General features: G+C 41.6%; 1 long non-coding RNA gene across 1 annotated transcript in view; it reads left to right on the top strand.

Annotated features, from left to right (window-relative positions):
- Positions 1–921: 921 nt before the first annotated feature.
- LOC103093258 (uncharacterized) overlaps positions 922–15,340 on the top strand; it is a 57,773-nt gene continuing 43,354 nt past the window's right edge. The window contains exon 1 of the long non-coding RNA XR_001625149.2: positions 922–1,850. This is a non-coding gene — a long non-coding RNA (uncharacterized LOC103093258). The remainder of the gene's footprint in view (positions 1,851–15,340) is intronic.

Here is a 15,340-nt window from a genome sequence, read left to right on the forward strand (position 1 = left end):
TGTGTTAGAGCAGAACAGTCCGTAACTTGGGAGCTTTCTATCAAGATTAAACAGGTGCATAATCCTTCTTTAGCAAGGCTGGCAGCTGTAACAGCTGGAAGATTTCCCTTCCCAATATGCACACATAGTTCCTGGGCTTTATCCTCAGGCATTTCTGGTGGTGGCTCTCACCAGCTTTTGGGGGCAGTCAAAGAACTGTTTGATTGATTTCTTCTGTCCCGCAGGGAAAAGCCATCCCCCTTTAAGTAAGGCTCTGAGGCAAAACCAAGAAATGGCTTTCCCATCTCTTCTCCCTCCATCCCATATTAAAGTAAGATCTGAGAAGAAATGCTGGGAACCAGTGATTTAGCCTCTCAGGTAAGCACAGCCCCCTGGGATGATGGAGAGCAGCAGCATCCCACCTTGCAAGATTTGGTGCTCAGGCTACGCTGGGGAGCTCCCCAACATCTCCTCCTGGGCCAGCCCATCCCCTGTGAAGAGATGACACCCCACAAAGTGTCTCGGCTGTGGGTGAGGGCAGCTCACAGAGCCTGGGTCTGGGGATTTTCTTTTTGCCAGAGGAGTCTCATATCATCTTCTAATGTAAACAATATTGTAAGAGAGTCTGACAGCCCCCACAGGATTTCCATTGGGCAGTGATTGATGGGCCAGAGGGTGGAATTGCAGGGATCCTACATCAAGCGCACCTCTCTCCTGGCTCTAAAGCTGACCCTGTTAGCACAGTCTGACTTGGATCATTTGTCTCAGAAGTACCAGGGGATTTTCAAACAGCTGTGGATCCAACCATTTCAAACAGGAACATATTTCTGGTTTGTGGTAAGAATAACACACACCGCATGTGCTTGGGAAGCCAGGCTTCCAAATTCCTGGAGCACTGGGTGGGGCCTTTTGGGTCTGACTCCTCGGGCCCCCAGGAGTCCCTTTGGCACCCTCTGTCCTCCCTTCACTCTCCCTCCTAAGTGGAACTCATCATACAAAATAGTGTCAATACAAACTAACTAGTTTAAATGGAAGAAATACTTATCTGCTAATTCCTCCCAGCTGATTCTGCTTCTCTAAGGTGGGGCATGGAGCTGCCATCTTGGTTCCCACTGGTAGTGGTGATTCAGTTTCATGGCCAAACCTGGGCCAGCCTGGACCTCAGATCCAAGGACATCCCATCGCATTGGTGCTAAATCCAACCCCCTTTAGGCTTGATTTTCTTCTCCCCTTTCTGCTATCCCTCTCTTTTTTTCTTTCCTTACCTTCTAATTTACTCTTCCTTTTTCCTCAGTCTTTCTCTTTCTTCCTCTCCTTACAAGCTCCTTCTCTCTCCCATCTTTCTCTTTGCTTCTCTTCCTCTCTCCATAGCTTTTTTTCCTCATTGCCCTCTCTTCTTTCTCCTCTTTCTTTATCAACTTCCTTCCTTCCCCCCTTCCCCATTCCCAGAAGAATCTGTTTCCATCTCTCTTTTTCTCTTTAGTGGGATTCTCCCCACTTGCCCTCCCCAGGGATGCCTGGGCCTGAGAAATGATGACTTCTGCTCTGCTGCCATTACCCCTGCCATGTGGCTCGATCCAGCCGGTGTTAGTATTAAAAGTGCAAATGCTGAAAAGTCAACAGGATATAGCAAGCAGCCAAGCCTCCCAACTTATTCCTACACACCCGAGCTAGGAAATCATTACCACAGTAACAAGGACTGGACTTCTCATTTACTGGCTTCTGCGGGGTCTGTGTCTCATTCAAGCAGAAGCCTAATGAACACAGCCTGGCTCCCTCCCAGCAGTGACTCAGCGGCCTCAATAATGAGACTGCCTGGCTCCTCTTAAGAATCTGTAAGAGTTTTAGTCCAATCACCTCTGCCTGTTCAGGTAAGTGGGAGGCCTGTATGCACTGCCATGAACTCCACTATCAGCCTTCTCAAGTGCTAGCACCACCGCATTTGCTCCCTGCCTCTCCTTCTCAAGCCTTGGGTGTCTCAGAGACCCTTGGGACCCTCTCCATTTGTGTTCCAGATGGAGACGAGGGAAGCCAAGCTAGAATGCTGTAAATGAATTAATATGAAGGAGACAGAATCACCAGAGAGAGAGGCAGAGAGGGAGGGAGGAGGAGGGGGTAAAGAAGAAGAGAGAGAGAGAGAAAAAGAGGCAGAGAGAGACGGATACAGAAGGGAAAAGAAGAGAGAATGATAGAGAAGAGGAGACAGACAGACAGACAAACAGGGAGACAGAGATAGACAAAAAGAGAGAAGGATACAGAAGAGGAGAAAGAGAAAGAAGGATATAGAAGGGAAAGGAAGAGAAAGAATGATAGAGAAGAGAGGAGAGAGACACAGAGAGAGAGACAGACAGAGATAGAGAAAAAGACAGAGAGAAGGATACAGAAGAGGGGAAAGAGAGAAAGAAGGATATAGAAGGGAAAGGAAGAGAAAGAATGATAGAGAAGAGAGGAGAGAGACAAAGAGAGAGAGACAGACAGAGATAGAGAAAAAGACAGAGAGAAGGATATAGAAGAGGGGAAAGAGAGAAAGAAGGATATAGAAGGGAAAGGAAGAGAAAGAATAATAGAGAAGAGAGGAGACACAGAGAGAGAGAGAGAGAGAGAGAGAGAGAGAGAGAATAACATAGAAGGGGTGGGAAGTAGAATTAGGCACAGAAGACAAATGGAAAGAAGAGAGATGAGTAATAGCAAAGGGGAGGAAGGTAGGAAAACAAGGAGAAATGGAGAGGAGAGATTGAGATAGCCAAGCAGAGAGGGAAAAGAGAGAGCAACAGGAGAGGGTGGTAGAAAAAGACTGAAAGAGCAAAAGAGAGATAGACAGAGAGATAAAGGCAGAGTCAAATAAGAATGATAGGGAAGGGGGAGGAGGTGGAAACAGATAGAAGAAACAAATGGGAGAGAAATAGAGACAAAGACAGATAAAAGAGCTAGAAACATAACAAATGTGCATGGGATTGGGGTGGGGTGAATCATGAGACAGAGACAGAGCAAGAGATAGAAAGAAAAATTAATAGTGAGAGGGAGGCAGCAATAAACATGGAGAACAAATACGAGAGGAAAAAAATGAGAAAAATCAAAGAGAAGAGAGAGGCAGTGATCAAAATAGATTGAGTAAGAGAGACAGCAGATACACAGCAGTGCCCAGGGCTTGAGATTTTGCCACCATCTTTTCCCATAATGTCAGAGTAACACCGCCTGCGGTAAGCACACCTTGGAACAGCCCAGAAGGCAGTGTAGGACTGCAGCAGGCAGTCAGGACCTTCAGGCTGCTGTTCTCATCTCTGAACCTAGTGGAGGTGAAGAAAAGGAAGGCAAGTCCTCTTGCCCCAGTTCTCTTCTTCCTCCCCATCTCTCGACCTCTGCTTTCTCCAAATCAGGCTTTGTGCACAGGGCCCTCCCTCCTTTGTGAGCTGGCCAGGCTCTTTCATTCCTCCCCGACAGCCTGGTTCCAGGAGAACTAGAGGTCTTTAGCATCCATGTGAGCTTTGCCAGGCAAACAGCAAGTGAGCAGGGCAGCCAGCAGCTTGTGAAAGGGCTCCCATGTATAGCTTCCCTGCCCTGATCCTGGCCACAGTTGAATCAATGCCATCGTTCCCACTTAGGGAGGCTTGCAGGTGGCAGGGCTTCCCTGGAGAACTGCCCAAAGAGAGTTTTTTCTCTTCCTTCAGTTGTATTTCTGGGAAGTCAGGGTTGATTATCCCAGCTGGCCAGAGCAAAGCACCACCAAGACCGAGGCTATGGGTTCAATCCCACATAGAGCTCCGAGTTAACCATGCAGAGTCCACGAGTTGGCAAACCCCTGCCTTTCCTGCCAAAGATGGTAGGCTGGGTAATTTTCTTTGGCAACCACGTTTCCCTCCCTTCCATCTGTAAGAGCTGCTTCCAACCTCAAAAGTTGGCAGCTGGCATGTGCTCCCCTTTCCCTCTTGTAAATTGGTGATTGGCACCTCCTGGACCAAATCCCTGCCCCCCATTCCTTCTCAGTAAACAGCAGTTTCTAAATAACATCCTCCCCCAGGACACCTCTGCCCCCATCACTTAGGAAAGCAGGTGTACCTTGGCACATCACTTTGAAAAGGTCAGAGGGACGTGAAAGTGGAGAGGAGGAAGTTGGTACTTTCAGAGGAGGTGGGAGTGTGAGCAATGGTTTAGAGAAGGAAAAGGCATCTGAGCTGAGCCTACAAGGAAGAGAGAAATTTCAGTAGGCAGAGGTGGGGTTCTGGGGAGTCCTGAAGTTGGTGTGCAAATACACAGAGGTGGGAGGAGATGGGATGAGGCTTGGGGTTAGATTGGAGAGGATGTCAAAGCCATTGGCTTAAAGTCGATTATGGTCAGTTTAGTGGTTGTGCCATTCTTCTTTGCCAACTGGGTTTCCACCAGGCTTCCTTTAGGATGGGGAGATGACATTGAGGATTAAGAGGGAGGCTACATTAAATCCTGGACATGTTCTGTTGTTGTTCAGTTGTTTCAGCTGCATCCAACTCTTTGTACTCCATTTGAGATTTTCTTGGCAACCAAGGGGTTTTCCCATTTCCTCTTCCACCTCATTTTATAGATGGGAAAACTGAGGCAAATAGAGTTAAATAATTTGCTTAGGGTGACTCAGGTAGTGTCGGAGGCCAGATTTGATCTCAGGTTCTCCTGACTCCAATCCTGGTGCTTTGCATTGTGCCACCTAGCCAGCTCCCTTTTCTGACCCATTCTTGGTAGGGTGGGGATGGGGAAGCAGGATTCACAGAAAGAGAAGTTGTCATGACTGCTGCCGTGCCTCCTCAGGCACAGAGAAGTGTTAATAGTTATTTGCCTCACCCTTTGGGAGACCCTTTCATCTCAACTCACAAAACATCTTGTTTATAAAGAACCTAGATGGGTGGGGGTGAGGGGGCACACAGAAAACCACTTTAAGCTCTCTGCTTTGATTTGGGTTTCCCTCCAGTTAAATTTCTAACCTTAGGATCCATTGAATTAAAATCAGCACTTATACTAGACTTGAAAAAAAGACTCTCATGCACAAATACAAATGTAAAAAAAAATTCTTGTTATGTGAAATTGGGGAAATATTTTTATTTTTTTTTTATTCTTTAAAAACCCTTAATGTACGGCAACAGGGGTATGGGGCTGGAACCTCTAGCCAAGAAAAACAGATCAGCAGAATTCCATTCTCTTCCTGCATCAGGTTTCCTTGCAAACCAAGTCTTTGCAATGCAGACTACCTCTCTCATCCACAGTCCCAAGGCAGAAGAGCAGGAAGGGCTAGGCAATGGGGGTTAAGTAACTTGCCCAGGGTCACACAGTTAGGAATGTCTGAGGCCAGATTGAACCCAGGACCTCTCATCTCTGGATCTGCCTCTCTATCCGTGGAGCCACCTAGCTGCTTCCTAAAATATTATTTTTAAAAATATCCTTCTAGTGAGCAGTGTGACCCTGGGCAAGTCACTTAACCCCTATTGCCTATCCCTTACCACTCTTGGTAACCTTGGAACCAATACACAGTATTGTTTCTAAGATGGAAGGTAAGGGTTTCAAATATATATTTATTATTATATATATAAATATATATGTAACATATATAATAATATATCGAATAGGAAATATAATAATAAATCTATATTATATATAACATATATATCCTTATGATTTGCATCATGCCCATAAAAGTCATGCAAAATGATAATAATGAATCATGCACCAGATTTGGAGTTAGGCTCCAGACCTGGGTTCAAATCCTGCCTCATACACATAATAGCTTATTAGTTGGACACTTATCCTCAGTTTTCTTATCTGTAAAATAGGGATGAGAGTATCAATCTTGTGGGGTATTGTGAGAAGAAGATGAGACAATGTATTTAAAGCACTTTGTAAATCCTGAACTCCCATATAACATATTCTTATAAACAAAATTAATATGGTATAAATTAATGTTAATATAAATAAAATCATTGGGATTGAACCAGTGATTTTACTGGTATGGGGAACTCTTGAGGAAACTCCCTCTTCCACTGCAGATCGGCTCTATCTTCTCTGAAACACATAGTCTTAGAGTTGTTTAGAGTATTGAGAGTTCAAGTGATTTTCCTGAGACCAAAGAGACAGTACGTGTCAGAGGGGGGACTTGAACCAAATCTTCCTGGGTAGGAGGTCAACTATGCAGCTACCATGCCATGTGTCCTTTCCTCGATCAATAATGATGGTCATAAAAGATCAGCTGACATCTTACCATTCAGTCATTTGAGACCCCATTGGGCATTTTCTTGGCAAAGATCCTAGAGTGGGTCGCCATTTTCTTCTCTAGCAGTCTTGGTTCTAGCATTTCTCAATTTATTCAGTGAGCATTTATTCAGCATCCACCATGGACTAGGCACACAAAGACAAAAGTCAGGCAGGCAGTTCCTGCTTTCAAGAAAGGAACTAAGAACATTCTTTAAGAAGCTGGCTATGAGAACCATGAGCTCATATGCAATAAACTTTTTGGAATGTCCAACACAACAGACATTTATTAAGGATCTACAATGTGGTAGAGTGGAAAGATTGTTGGGTTTGTGGCCAGAGGATCTGGGTTCCCATTCCAGCTCCCTCACTTTCACTTCTGCAATCTTGGCAAGTTGCACTATTTCTGTGTGACTCAGTTTCCTCATTTTGTAAAATGAGAGGGGAGGACCAGGTGACTTCTGGCTATGTGATTGATGGGAAAAGTTCTGCTCAGGGGAGGAGGCAGCGACTCTGATGATCAGACACTTTCCTTGCCCTCAAGAAGCTTCTTTGCCACAGAGGGTCTGTATTGCTTTTCTCCACAGGCAAGAGCCAGGAAACTAACCTGGCAGCTGTTTCCTTTGGAAAGGGAGGTTTCAAAATGAAAACTATTTATAGACATCTGATTTTAGACCGTTCATTCCTTAGATTGTTTTTATTAACTCTGGAGGCTTAGATCTCCCCGAGCTTTCCTTCTGTCTACCCTGTGTGCCCTCCTGGTCACCTCCTGGCCTCTGGAGCCCTCTCCTAGATCTGTGTCTTTTCTCCTGAATAAGTGACTCCTTCTTGGTGCCTGAGGTGCAGCTTTTCCTGTTCAGATCCTCTTTGAAGCTCACCCTTTCTAGAGGCTGCTTAGATCCCAGGGCTCAGCTAGCCATGGAGAGGATGCCTTTTTGGCTCAGTCAGGGGGCACAGATCTCTTTGTCCACTGCCCTTCCAGGATGCTGCTGCTGCTCGAGCTGTCATGTACCTGTGAGAGACTGACGAGGATAAGCCCAGCAGTCCTTGACCACAGACACTCAGAATGTTGTTTTTGTTTTCTGGCTGGTCCATGGACAGACACGGTTTGCAGCTCTTGTCTTATTCTTGGACACTGTCTGACTCCTTTATCCCAGGACCTACCCCTTCCCTGACTCTCTGATGATTCTGTTTGCTTTTTATTCACAGAAGGACACAGGGCTGTTGGATCTGGGTCTCTGATCTGGTCTTTGCCCTAGGACGGAGCCAAGTAGACTAGGGAGCTGGGTTGGGAATGCTGGGCTGTTAGGCGAGGCTCTGGGGTTTTCTGTTTGATTATCTCACAGCCTCTCTGCCTTATAACTTATGAGTTTGGCTCAAATGAGACCTATCCCAGGACCTGGCCACTAGAAATTAAAAATGGCCATGGGAAGACCCGACTATTTAAATTATTTGTATAAAAATTTCGTATTGACTAGATATGTTTATATCTTTTTATTAACCATACATGTATAGAGATCTATAGATAAATATGTATTTATGTATGTAGGCATGGCTTTATTATCTACCATCTATTCGCCAATCTATCTTGTCTATTCATTTCTCTAGCTCTTATTTTTTATATCAGACCTGTGATTTAAAAATGTTAAAGTTTAAAAAGTGAAAACTTTTATTTAATTAAAATTAAAAAGTTAAAAGTAAAAATTTTAACTATGATAGATAATAGATACATACCTCTATACATACAAACATAACTCTGAGTATGATATTTAATAATATTTATTAATAATAACTAAAATAAAAAGCTAGAGCAAAAAGTCAGCTAACAGCCATGGTTGCAAGAAAAGAGAGAGAGCCCTTGGGTAGAGTTATAGAACTATATACACAGATAACTAATGCAAAGGTAAAGAGGAAAGGGATGCTGGGAAATGTAGGTCAAAGATACAAAATTTTCTAATTACACAAGTGCTGGACCTGGAATCTAGAATATCTGAGTTCAAATCCTACCCCAGAGACTTACTAGTTGTGTGACCCTAGGCAAGTTGCCTAACTTTGTTTATCTCGATTTCCTCATATGTAAAATGAACTGGAAAATAAAATAGAAAACCATTCCAGTAAGTTTGCCAAGAAAATATCAAATGGGGTTACAGAGAGTTGGACATGATTAAATAACAACAAGGGAGCTTCCAGTTAAGAGCTCCCTCTACCAAAGGAGATCACTATCTTCTCTGCAGCTTAAGTACATAGGATCCCAGATCGCAGACTAGAAGGGACCTCAGAGGTCATCTAGTCCAACTCCCTCACTGAGGTCTAGGGTAGTTCAATGACTTGCCCAAGGTCATGCAGTTACCTGCCAGAGGTCAATTTTGTTGTTTGGGTGAAAATAACAATGGTGGGGTGGACTAAATCCTAGGTGTGTGTATGTAGTGCCTTGCAAATACCCGAAGAAAATTTTTGCCAACCTTTTGGCAGAAACACAACCTCTGTGGACAACCCAATTGGTATATAATTGGGTTAGGGATGATCAAGCACCTCCAGATACAAATCTGGACACAGTTGGTTAGGAGACTCTGTCTGCTCCTTACCCTAGCTTAGAATTTTGGCATATTTAGCATTCACCTGACACCTTGACTCCTTTCTGCAGCTGTTCAAAATGTAGTAAGTAAAATAACCCTTTTCTCCAAGCAAGTCATCCTTCAGCTTATTGGAGGAGCTTATCTGGGCTACCTGAGAAAGGATACTGAAAGGTACTGAATATCAGGACAGTTCCCTTGATCTGAATGACCAGCAGCTATGAGGACAGGCACTCCTTCACCTACCACCCTATCTTCTCCTCCAAGTCTTTTTTTTTTTTTATAAAAATGAAAACTTTCTTCAATGAACAAGCACATATTTTTTCTCTTCTTGAAGGAAAAGATCCAAAATTATTGTGATGAAAATATATGCATTTTATGTGTATATTTAGTCAAGCAAAACCAATTTCTACAGTGGACAGTGGACATTGGCCATGTCCAAAACATATCTCATTCTTTATCTTGAGTCCTTTGCCTCCCTTTCAGGAGGTAGGCAGCTAGCAGCATTCTTTCCATCTTCGGTCCTCAGGAATCATGTCTGGTCATTGCCTTGATCAGAGTTTTTAGATCTTTCCAGGTTACTCACTCTTACATTGTTTAAATTGTCCTCCTGTTTCTGCTCACTTCACTCTGCAATCAGGCCATATCAGTTTTTCAAGGTTTCTCTGCAAACCTTTTCTCTATTTCTTACAGAACAATAGTTTCACAATATATTCAGATACCATGATTTGTTCAGCCATTTCCCAATGAATTGGCACTTTTCCCTCTCACTTCCCCTTCATTGACTTTTTCTCTTCCTCTTTCTCCTCCTCTGTCTCTGGTTTTTGTCTCTTTACACCCTGTTCCCCACCCTGATGATTCTCCTCTGGAGAATCTCCCATTGAGAGTCTCTTTTTGGAAAAAGAGGTGAGACTTACTCTCCTTAGGTAATACCTGTTCCTATTATCTTTAAGCTGAGAGGAGAGTGACCCAGGCAGCTCAGCAACTTGTGTGAACTTCCAGAGAGAACATTATGGGGAGAGGAGACTCCAGTGAGGCTAAGAATTGAGAAAATGGTTGTAATTTGCAAAGCAACAGGCTCTATACAAGAAATGTCAAAGTGCCATAAAGACCATCAGCAATACAAAGGTGGCCACCAACCATTTATTTATTTTACTTGGCACAACAAAACACATGACATAATTTTCTTATGTTTCCTCATAGTGGTACATAATCCAACCTGACTTTTCTGCCAGGGCAGACTTCTGGAAATTTTGTACTAAAGATTCACTTTCTCCTTTTCTTTGTTTAAAATAGATTTTTATTTATCTTTTTTTGTTTTTCATTACCTACACTTTCTCCTGTATCCCTCTTCCCATCATAGGACCATCCCTTATAACAAAAAAGATTTCTTAAAAAGAAAAATAGAAAAAAAATCAGTAAAGCAATGAATACATTGAAAGAATCTGGACACCTCCCTCCCACCCCAGTTTAAACAACTTGCCCAAGGACAAACAGGTAGACTCACTATTTGATCCTAGATTTTCTAATCCCAAATCCAAGACTTTCCCTTCTGAACCTTACAGCCTCATATAAAGGAAATATTTCCTGCTTCTCCCTCCAGTGGCTTACATTCTATCAGGGGAATGACTGTGTATACATATAAATATATACAAAACAAATACAATGTAATTTTGCAGGGGAGACATAGTAGTTGGTAGGTCTCATCTAGCAGGAGTCATTTGCACTAAGCTTTGAAGGAAACTTGGGAAAGGCCCATCTATTCCTATACCTTCTAGTGTTTTCAATAGGAATGGGTGTTGTATTTTGTCAAAGACTTTTTCTGCATCTATAGAGATAATTATGTGATTTCTGCTGGTTTGGTTATTGATATGATCAATTATGTAGATGGTTTTCCTAAACCATTTTTGCATTCCTGGTATAAATCCCACCTGATCATATTGAATAATGGCCATGATAACTTGCTGGAGTCTTTTTTACTAGTATCCTATTTAAGATTTTTGCTTCTATGTTCATTAAGGAGATTGGTCTGTAGTTTTCTTTCTCTGTTTTTGGCCTGCCTGGCTTTGGAATCAGTACCATATTTGTGTCATAAAAGGAATTTGGTAAAACTACTTCCTTGCTTATTTTGTCAAATAGTTTGTAGAGTAATGGGATTAGTTGTTCTTTGAATGTTGAATAGAATTTACTTGGGAATCTATCTGGCCCTGGGGATTTTTTTCTTAGGGAGTTCCTTGATGGCTTCTTCAATTTCTTTTTCTGAGATGGGATTGTTTAAATATTCTATTTCCTCTTTTGTTAATCTAGGCAATTTGTATTTTTGTATTTTTTCACCCATTTCACCTAGATTTTCATATTTATTGCCATATAATTTGTCAAAATAGTTCTTAATAATTACCTTAATTTCCTCTTCATTAGAGGTGAGACTGCCCTTTTCATCTTTGATACTGTTAATTTTATTTTCTTCTTTCTTTTTATTAGATTAACCAGTTCTTTATCTAGTTTATTTGTTTTTTCAAAGTATCAACTCCTAGTCTTATTTATTAGTTCAATAGTTCTTTTACTTTCAATTTTATTAATTTATCCTTTGATTTTTATGATTTCCAATTTAGTTTTTATCTGGCAATTTAAAATTTGATCTCTTTCTAGTTTTTTAAGTTGTATGCCCAATTCATTGACTTTTCCCTCTCTGATTTGTTGATATATACACTCAGGGATATAAATTTTCCCTGAGTACTGCTTTGGTTACATCCCATAGGTTTTGATAAGTTGCTACCTCATTGTCATTTTCTTCAAAAAAATTAGTAATTGTTTCTTTGATTTGTTCTTTGACCCACCATTTTTGAAGAATTAGATTATTTAGTTTCCAATTAATTTTAAATCTGCCTTTCCACAAGCCCTTATTGATCATGATTTTTATTGCATTATGGTCTGAAAAAATAGCATTTCTTATTTCTGCTTTCCTACATTTGTTTGCAATGTTTTTGTGCTTTAGTACATGGTCAGTCTTTGTATATATTTCATGTGCTTGAAGGAAACTTGGGAGAAGAGGATTAAACCATATTATAAAATTTAAAAAATCAGAGTGAGGATGGGTCTTTCAGTCACTGGGCTGGAATACTCTGCTGTGCCCAGATATTCAGTTTCTCATCTTTTTGGGCAGAGTGAAGGTTAAATATTTGAATTTGGGTCAGCCCCAGATTCCAAGGAGCCACTAGCCAAATAAAATGATATTATGTTGTCATCTTCATGGAATGAATGTGAGAATGAAAGGGGCTTCAACTTGATTGGGCAGCAGACTCCCTCTGTTGAGCTAGTGTGGCACAGGATAAAACCATCAAGGAGAATGTTTCTATTCCACTTATCTTGTGCTTCCAGATAAGTTTGGGTCCTTTCCCATTTCTCCCCAGCGTGGCTACTCATATTTGGGTCTATTTTCTTGTTAGATGGATGCTTTGGACTTTCCATGACCTTTCTTCAAAAGGCCCTGTTCCTTCAAGATCTTTGGTAGCCATTTAGATGATTGGATCATTTGAGCAAAGATGTCCATGGGTACTACCCAAACATCTGGCATGTTACCCATTCTAGATAACATTTGCATTTCAAATTAACTGGAAGATGGAATTAAAGATGTTAGACAGGATGTAAGAGGTAGAAACAGGGCCTGGGCTAGAGAATGATTTTAGGAAGTATCTGGAGCTCCCCAAATCACACCATGTGGGGGATTTTGCTTCTCTCCCTAAATAGACATAAATTCTGCTCAAGGGATTATACTACTTCCCAGTAGATAATAAACCTGGAAGACTGCCAGAGACAGAGGGAAGGAGGGCACTGGCCTTCAAGAACCTGGTCACTGTCAATGTCAAAGCTGTAATTAGGCCCTTATTCCTGATCTGAGAGCTCTGGTCCTAAGTTTCTTCCTGACTCTTCCACTCTACTCAACCGGAGCACCATTGGCTTTGTGGCTGCTCCTTACAATATTTCATTTCCCTTCTCACCTTTGTTCCTTTGTCTGGAATACAATCCCTTTCCCTCTGTCTCTTGAAATCATTTGTTTCCTTCATAGCTTTTCTCAAGAATCACCTTCTATCCCAAATCCAATTTCTGATCCCCAGAGCAGGAACTGTCTTCCCACTTTGTATTTATTTAGAATCTATCTATTTATTTATATATGTCCAACCCACCCTCTCTCTCCTATGTAAGGTCTATGAGGGCAGGGTCTTGTTTCGTTTTTGTCTTTGTATCTCCAGTGCCTGGGAAATAGAAGGCATTTCATTGATGCTTGTTGATTGATTGTTATCCTGAGCCTGGGTTCTCTATCCTGCAGACTTTGCCCAATTCTGCCTCCCTTAAATCCAATTTATGAGTAAGTCAAGACATCACCTGTCCTGTCACTGGTCCTCTTAGAAAAGCAAAGGATGAAATGTTAGAAAAGAATTATTAAAAATTGTATTCATGTGTAAAATTTTTTGAAAAAATTATTTCTACTGATAAAACAAAAAAAGAAAGAAAATTTAAGGATGAACAAAAACAACTTTTCAAACAGAATTCGGTTCCTTGGTGTCTTACTTTGTATAATTTTGAGGAACCTTCATCTTAGGCTCCCTCTTCTCCCCAACATGGACTTCAGATGGTGGTGATGTCTACACTCATGCCCTCCACAGTGTCCTACCCATTTTTCAAGGTGGTACAAATTACAAAGCGTTTTTCTTAAAGTTTGATGCCCTCGTTGCCCAGCAACCCCTCCAGGGGAGCACTAGATAAGCCAGAACGTAAGTGGAGAAGTCCTTGGATAACTTTACTGCCAAGCCAAAGGTTGCCCCTTAAGAGTGTGGATTTAGTCACCACGTGATGATGTTCTGATCTAGTGTTGGCTTATATAAATCACAAACATAAATGTCTTTTGACCCAGAGATTCCTTGGTGAGGCATATATACCAAGGTCCAAAAAAGAAAGGTCCTATATTCACTGAAATGTTTATAGCAGCATGGTGTGTGTGTGTGTGTGTGTGTTAGCAAAGAATTATAAACAAAATAGATGCCCATCAGCAAGAGAATGACTAAATAAGTTATGGTACACGAATGCTGTAAATGACAAATATGGCAGGTTAGATGACCCTTTTTGTCCTTAATTGTATGATTTTGCCCATCTGTAAAATGGGATAGTCCTTATCCTCTGTTATGGGAGAAAATGCAGTAATTCATGTTCTTTAAAAACTGTATTATACTACATAGGTATAAGGCTGGATGATGGATTGTAAATGTTGTTTAGTCATGTTAGACTCTTTGTGGCAGAGACACTAGACTGGTTGGTCATTCCTTTCTCTAGCTAATTTTACAGATGAGGAAACTGAGGCCAATAGGACTTTACCTAGGGTCTCCCAGTTCGTAAGTTTCTGAGATCAAATTTGAACTCAGGTCTTGTTGATTCCAGGTCCAGCATTTTGTCCATTGTGTGGGGTTTTCCTTAATGGACTTCCCTGACCAGCAGGGTCCCACAAGGGAAGGGGCTCACCTTTGTGATGGGACCCGAGGAGAGGTAGGAACCGAGAACCAGGGTGGAAATGAAAGACACGGACAAATCAGTGATTGGATAGGGCAGGCAACCCCTATGATTTTCCTTAAGGCGGAAAATGAGGATAATGGAATACAAGGTGGTTGAGGAGATTAAGATAGAGAATGCAGGCCGAGATGGTTCCAGCCTCGGGGAAGGAGAAGGTCAAGAAGAGAGAGACATAGTCATAGAGGAGCCCAGTGGAGCTCCATGGAAGGGAGAAAGGCCAAGAGGAAGTTCATGGGATTGCCTCTGAATTTATTCATGTCCTGCTTGGGCGGTACTCCCAAGGACGTAGTAACCACATCACAAAGTATAGACAATTAAGATTGGGTGGCAAGGTAGAGGGAACACCTTTTGGGCGTGTAGGACGCAACCGCACTTTCCCGGGCAAGTCTCCGAACATGTTAATGGACTTGTGTTGGGCAATAGGTCTCGTGATCAGGTCAAGGTTACCTTCACAAAGCTTATCGGTAAAGCCTCATGCTTGGAGACACAGTAGTAATACAGTCATCTATATTTCATAGATGTGAATATGCTTGGGATGCTACATATCCCCCTTTTTTTTTTTTTAAATGAAAGGTGGTTGATATAGAAATGTGAACAAAATCAAAAATATAAAAATCATGTAGCATCACCAATTGATGCATCAAGTGATTAAAAATAGATATTCAATAAATATTGCCAAAGCCTTGGCTGAAAAAAGTAAGTGTGATTATCAACAATAATAAAATCTTCCTCTTTGCTCATAAAGATTATTGCAAAGATAAAATGTGTTCTTAATACTAAACAATCAAAATCAAAGATGAAAATTTTCATAAACGATTAAAAATAATGACAAAAGTAATGAGAAAATAGTTTTCACTCTGATTGTCCTGAATTATTGAGGTAGTAGTCCCATAGAACATAGGATGGGTGCATTAGATTATTGCCCACACACAGTTAGGATTACAAGAAGTTGCCAGTGCTTTTGTAGCAAGATAAAAGATGACTGCATCTGGATATGAAGGGGAATTTCCTTTTTCTCC

The sequence above is a fragment of the Monodelphis domestica genome, chromosome 5 (assembly GCF_027887165.1).
Source record: "Monodelphis domestica isolate mMonDom1 chromosome 5, mMonDom1.pri, whole genome shotgun sequence".
NCBI lineage: Eukaryota > Metazoa > Chordata > Mammalia > Didelphimorphia > Didelphidae > Monodelphis > Monodelphis domestica.